At 35.5% G+C, this 7,530-nt stretch overlaps 1 protein-coding gene across 7 annotated transcripts in view; it reads right to left on the reverse strand.

The window, feature by feature from the left end:
• Cdc2rk (cyclin-dependent kinase 10) overlaps positions 1 to 2,904 on the reverse strand; it is a 124,450-nt gene extending 121,546 nt beyond the window's left edge. For 4 of the 7 annotated variants that reach the window (XR_013031642.1, XM_076514923.1, XM_076514918.1 and 1 more), the window contains exon 1: positions 2,438 to 2,591. The gene's annotated coding sequence lies outside the window, so the exon portion shown is untranslated. Of the gene's footprint in view, positions 1 to 1,848; positions 2,295 to 2,437; positions 2,592 to 2,621 lie in introns of those variants that run through there. The other 3 variants (XM_076514921.1, XM_076514919.1, XM_076514920.1) reach the window with 3 other exon arrangements.
• Between the last annotated feature and the right edge of the window lie 4,626 nt (positions 2,905 to 7,530).

The following is a 7,530-nucleotide window of genomic DNA, read 5'->3' on the forward strand; positions in this document are numbered from 1 at the left end:
TAAACAACTCTGCTTGAGACATGAAGAAGTCTGTCTACACTCCCACTGTGGCAGTAGAATGGAGTGCAGCAACATGTCCAAGATGGAGTTGGGGACAATTTTCAAGCCTCTGGGTAGGATAATTATTTATAATCTTTAAGCATTGCACCTCTTTCTCCTCCACCCTTTTAGGGCAAGAAATAAGAGTAAGAGGGGTGTGGATCACTACAGCTAACACAGCGTGGTTCTAATTTGCACTTGTATGGATCATGGTCTTTGCCCCCACAATGAGCACATTTTAAAGAATCACAACATGATGTTTTTGAATGACCGAACTGTTGGCAGTGGAAACATCTGAAAGGGTTGGGAATGTATGGTCATACCTTAAAGTTCAGATAACCTGTTTTGACTGTGGCAGGAGGACATGGTAATGCAAATATCAATATCAGAACATTAGTAGGTACCATAATTCTGTCTGTGTGAGTGGAGATTCAGCACACCTCAGAAATGCCTTGACTAGGAATGCAAGGATCTCTGACTCAAGAATGTTCTTTAAATCCCTCTCAATTAATATGCTTCTGGAAGAATTCAAAGTTGTATGGAGAGTAACCTCAATGGGTATGTCCCCAATGGCCTTTGATTTCAAGAAGAATTTGGTGTGTTATGGTGAAGATGTTTCCACCAAAATATCTCAAGAATGCAACTTCTTTACTGACTTAGGGGAGTGCCAGCAAGCCACCATAATCTCTTTTCAATAAAAAAAAAAGGAGGACATCTGCCCTAAGGATTTCTGAGATAAGGAATGGATAATTAGAAATTGAGGTACAGAATCTGGTTGTGATATTGACTGTACACCAGAGTCATCCATGTGTGGTTGTTTTCCTGTATTCTGTTTTTTTTCTTTTCATTTTTATTTATTTTTCATAAATGGGGGTATCCATAATAAAGATGCTACATTTCAGTGCCTTCTGACACTACCCATCATAGAACCCTACCAGGGAATGCACTACAATGTCAAACAAGGACACTGAAACAATGCCAGGGTTTTGTGAGCACTATACCCAAACACCAGTATCAGATACAATGTCCATAACACCCACTGAGAATGTCAAACACTGGTACTCAATTGACCCTAACCCACATAAACCAGCCAACTGACATTGGGGGAACAACCCCAAGACTGCCCTTCTACAGGAATTCAAGGCCAAAGTGGTATGTTGGAGTTGAACTCCTCAACCATCAGGATCCTCTCCTGCCCTTGCTGGGTCGTCATCCATGGCAAACATATGGGTGGATGTTCAGATCCCAAAGGAGATAAACTGAAAGTACAGAACCTTCTCCAAGAGGTTCCCTCATCATGTACACTAATCCACCTCGAGGAGTGGAGTTAAAAAGGGACACAGTTCATAAAAGAAAGTGAGATATTTAAGGATAATTATTTTTCTTTACAATTTGTCTGAGCTCAATATGATGTTTTTTTCTGATGATTCTCCAACTGTTGTTTTGATTACTTTAGTTATAGTGACAAGAATTAGACATTTGTGACAGATTTTAAATGAAAATGGACTGTTAAAATACAAGACCCTAATAGTTCAAAAGACCTCTTCCAAAATAGAATAGAAGACTATTTATAAAAGCCTTTAGAACAATTTTCCAGCTTTTCAAAACAGAAAAAAAAAACTTAAACTTTAAAATAAAGTGTGCATAGTCCACTTTTTGAATAAAACTGAAGACATAGCATTTATATCAAACTCCATGTTTGGGTAGTTTTTTAAAACTGGTTCACCCTGGAATAAGAAAGATCCACCTTTTAAAAGTGCTCAAGTTATAAGGATTTTATTTATTGCTGTCAAGATGTTTTGAACTTACATGTTTTTCTAACATCATCTTTGTAATACTTGAAAGCTTTTGTTTCAACAGGAACATGAAACAATGAAAAATGCAGAGAAACTGGTAACCCAAATAAGTTAGCTCCTTAAATTTCACAATAAAACATAATAGCTTTTACTTTTAGAAAGACGTTAGCAAATGTACCATATCAGCCCTCTTTTAGCCTTAAAACCTACATTGGGCTAAACCATCAAATGTTACTAGTTTTTGCACAGGATATGTTCCCCTCCAAGAACATCCTGAGAAAAAAGTGGTCCGAAAAAATCTAACCCTTTAATCTGAAGATGGCCTAAGAAGGTTGAAACGTTGTTCTTTACTTTATTCTAATTACAGTTTTAATGCCCATAACAACCGTCTTGAGATTACATTTCTAGCTCTACTAGTACTAATAAAACTGTAGCAAGCAGTACTTATGTCACAATGTCACGAACAGCCCTTACAAGTTACACATGTCACATTCAGACTGGTGCGACAGCCTATAGTCAAAACAATTTCCTTCGATATTTGAAAAAATACTAAAATACGCTAAAAAAAAAAACACATCCCAAACATGAATACTAATACTTACAGGTCTGAATCATCTACGTCCACGCGACGAAAATAAAGATAAAAATCACTTAAACATCAGTATTTGTACTATACTTAGTATATCAACAAAATCAACCTGTAATCCTGCACCGTTGCAAGTAATACTGCACCAATACACATGCGTAATAAACATAACAAAATTTAATAAAATATCCGTTCCTTACTACGACAAACGAGATTCCAAAGATTCAGAAACTGTAATATACAAGTATTTCTTCTTGATGACGAGTATTGTCATATGATTTTCACGCAAAGTTACTTCGGGATTACCTGCGTCGGTTATCCCTAAGTTAGAAGCGATAAAGAAGAGGAAAAGTAGCTAGTCAATATCAATACATCCACCGCCAATTCTTGAGCCATTCTTTTACCAACATAAAGTGGGATCGGCTGTCACTTTAAAACGTCTCCAAGACCAATAGAGCGAACATGTTCGATAATAGGAATTTGAAATTGCCACAAAGTCCATTAGGTTACAACTGAAACTGGAAGGTATGCAGTCTTTTGAGAGTAAAAAAGCAGTTAGAAGTATTACATTATCATTATGTTAGGACGCAGCATAGTTTTATACTTTTGGAGACGGATTACAGAAATAGCAACATTTTTACATTATTAATAAGTTTTGTTTGTTTGTTTTGGAATTTCGCACAAAACTACTCGAGGGCTATCTCTGCTAGCCGTCCCTAATTTAGCAGTGTAAGACTAGAGGGAAGGCAGCTAGTCATCACCACCCACCGCCAACTCTTGGTCTACTCTTTTACCAACGAATAGCGGGATTGACCGTCACATTATACACCCCCACGGCTGGGAGGGCGAGCATCTTTAGCGCGACACGGGCGCGAACCCGCGACCCTCGAATTACGAGTCGCACGCCTTACGCGCTTGGCCATGCTATTAATAAGTAATACAAAACGTATAATTACTTTATACATTATTACTAATATTAGTGGTGCAAATTTACAAAAGTTTTATGTATTATGACACAGAGAGAATGCAATGTTTTCAACTGGATCTTTATTGCCTCACAAGTTACACAAATAGACAGCAATATTTCCTTTTTTATTTGTAGAACAGCTTCTTCAAACTCTACCATCTTGTCTGGCATTAAAAAAAAAGAATGATATTCTTAGTTTTGAGTCAGCATTTCGGATAAGTTTATCAAACAAAATGTTAAAAGTAATCCTTAGAAAAACAAGGGTTGAGAAATCTTAAAATATCAAACAAAATGTTAAAAGTAATACTTACAAAAACAAGGGTTGAGAAATCTTAAAATAAAAGCCTTTCTGAAGAGGGCTACAGCTTATTTTATTATACCAGAAGATGCGATGTTTGTTTATTTGTTTTTGAATTTCGCACAAAGCTACTCCGAGGGCTCTCTGTGCTAGCTGTCCCTAATTTAGCAGTGTAAGACTATAGGGAAGGCAGCTAGTCATCATCATCCACCGCCAACTCTTGGGCTACTCTTTTACCAACGAATAGTGGGATTGACCGTAACTTATAACACCCCCACAGCTGAAAGGGCGAGCATGTTTGGCGCGACGGGGATGCGAACCCGCGACCCTCAGATTAGGAGTCACACGCCTTAACACGCTTGGCCATGCCGGGCCAAGATGCAATGCATTCCATAAGCTATGTACAAATATATTTAATACCGATAATCAACACTGAATACTAAATCCACCATATTAGTTACTTTGAAGCTACATGAACCTGTTATGGACTAGTTGAGTCACAAATCAAAACAAATATTTCTGGAGGTCTTTAAATGTTGTATGTTATGAGTTAAAACACTTCATGACCCGAATAAGTCTGAAATATCGATATTCGACAGTGAATACTAAATACCTACTCAAAAAATATTTGAAACTGTATTAAGTTATTACAGATTTTGAGTCGCAAATCAAAACACATATTTTTTGAGTTCATTAAATGCTCTAACCCATGGTATGTAACATTTCTTGACACAAATAGTTTGTAATACCGATAATCAACACTCAATGCTAAGTAACAAAATTTTTGGACAACATGGGTCCTATTGGTCCATCTTCGCTGTTCCACATTTTAAATTAAATTAACTAGAAAAACTTAAAGCCAGCCCCTATGACTTATATACTTATCAATCTCTTTCTTAAATTCATTTAGCCTCTGAAACATCTGAAAGTAACCCATTCCAAAGACAAACCACACTGGTAGAAAAAGAAAACTAAGTTAAGGATGATTCTTACCCGACCAAAATTAATACTTTTGTTTCCTAGTCCTACTATTCTCACTGTTAAATACGAAAAAATTGATGCATTAACACTATCAATTTCCTTTACAAAGTATTATACTAAAGACTATGAATTTATTTAATTATTTCCTTTTGGAATTAAGAAATTAAAACTTATAATATTAAATTTGATTTATAAATTACGTTTAGATGCCAAGTTATTGATATTTTCGTGTTATTTATTGTATATTTATTAAATATTGAATTATATATCTATTGAAGAGGTATGTTCACTGTATTAGGTTTAAGATCTTAAAGGTACAAGAGAAAGCTATAACATTCATATACCAAAAGCATTTATGAAGCTGATTGGTTTGTAATATCAGAATGAATGTTGGTTTCAGGTATCGAGGACAAGCCAAGTGTGTATTTAGGTAGGGACTAGTAGGCCTAGTGATCTCAATGGGAGCCCATTGATAATTTTATTCAATATAAAATTACATAGGATATAAGGCCCACAAAAGTTATTAGCCCCTGGGCCCACACAATATTAAATCCGCCACTGAATAAGCATGAAACAAAAAGGGGGCAGAAGAAATGTTTGCCCCCCGGTGGCTCAGCGGTATGTTTGCGGACTTACAACGCTAAAAACCGGTTTTCGATACCTGTGGTGGGTAGAGCACAGATAGCCCATTGTGTAGCTCTGTGCTTAATCCAAAACAACAACAACAGAAAATGTTTTATACGATGGTATTGGTTTAGTTTATTTTGAATTTCTCGTAAAGCCACACGAAGACTATCTTTGATAGCCATTCCTAATTTAGTAGTGAAAAACTAGAAGTAAAGCAGCTAATCATCATCATCCACCGCAAACTTTAGAATTATTTTTTTTACAACGAATAATGAGACTGATCGTAACGTTATAACGCCCCCACCACTGAAAGAGAGAGCATGTTTAGTGGAACGGGAAGTATGAAGCCATAACCAGCATTTTTAACTTTCTTATTCTAATAAATAATTTTCAAAAAGTTTTGTTTATTTTTAGATGAATGCATTTTTTAAATATTACATGGATAGTCATAAGTTCATTTTTAAAATTATTTTTCATGTAATTTTCCCCTGCAAATAACGTCTGATCTATCCATGTTCCTTATAACTGTGAAGATGCGCTTTGTGCACTGCGTCCTCTAATGTCGATCAGATAATATATCAAAGTTAAAGATTTCATTATATTTGAATGGGAATGACCAGACATGTGATAGCGCTGGTTGCTATGGGTAAGTCTGACACTACTGTTTCAACCAAGTAATGTAAAATATATGTAGTTTGGAACATCATATTGAGCGACTTGGTCAGCTTGGAAATAATCCATTATCCATAAAGTGAAGTACATAGACTGTTCATTTGTCTTGTGTTATAATAGTTATTGTTTTTTATTTTATATCACACTTTATTAATAATGTGCTTATTTCTTAGCACAGACTGAGTTAGATTTATCAGTGATGTCGAGAAACCCACTTGTTGAGAAATTTATATGCAAAAACGGCTCGTTTGGGTTGAGAAAATATTTTACATAGAAGAGCGAACAACGTTTCGACCTTCTTCGGTCATCGTCAGGTTCACAAAGAAAGAGGTAACTGACCGGAAGCTGACCACATGTTTGAAAGGGGTTGTGTAACTGAGTGTCGGAATGTTCAACAACCAAAACTATATACAAACAAATGGCCTAAGCATGGGCAACCCAGTATCACCAGTTCTAGCCAATATTTTTATGACACAAGTTGAAACACAAGCAATTAACACAGCATTACATCCACCACTATACTGGTACAGATATGTAGATGACACGGTTGCGGGATTCAAATCTACAGAACACATACTTATTTTTTTCAATCACATTAACTCTATACATCCCAACATTAACTTTACATGTGAACAGGAAGAAAGCAATCAAATATCATTTCTTAACTTCAAAATTACAAGAACCGACACACAATTCAAAACAGAAATCCACCGAAAAATCACCCATACTGGACTATACATTCCTTGGGACTCAGCACATGAAACAAAACAAAAAACTCAACATACTAAGAAACCAAATAAACACAGCCATAAAACTATGCTAACCAGATAAAATTAACGATGAATTAGACAAAATAAAACAATACTTCATCAACATCAGTAAGTTTCCCCCACAAACCGTAGAAAACATTATACGCACACACCTAGACAGAAAGCAAAATCAACCAACTAAAGTAAATATATCTCACGAATCAAAAAATCACGAACCATATACTGCTGTATACCATATATTCCTGAAATCAGCAAACAAATAACCAACATTTGGCAAAAATTAGTAACAAAATATGACATTCCAGTTAATACCAAATTTATTCAAAAACCAGGCACAAAACTGAGGTCTATACTATGTAAAAACTACACTGACAAACACCACACCAACATTATTTACAAAATACAATGTGATAACTGCCACGACTTCTATATTGGAGAAACAAGTAGAAAAATGGAAACCAGCTTCAAAGAACATAAAAAGTCACCTTCACACGTTTTCGAACACTGCAAGTCAAATAAACACAACATAACCATAGAAAACACTCAAATACTAAATAAAGAAACAAACATAAACAAACGCAAAATTAAAGAAGCTTTACTTATACAACAACTTAAACCCAAAATAAACCAATATAAAGGAACGCCTTTATACCTATGTTTATATAATAAAATAAATAAAATTATATATTCAAGCATCTAACACCGCCCTCTACATTCCGACACTCAGTTACACAACCCCTTTTAAACATATGGTCAGCTTCCGGTCAGTTACCTCTTTCTTTGTGAACCTGATG

This window comes from Tachypleus tridentatus, chromosome 7 (genome assembly GCF_004210375.1).
Source record: "Tachypleus tridentatus isolate NWPU-2018 chromosome 7, ASM421037v1, whole genome shotgun sequence".
NCBI lineage: Eukaryota > Metazoa > Arthropoda > Merostomata > Xiphosura > Limulidae > Tachypleus > Tachypleus tridentatus.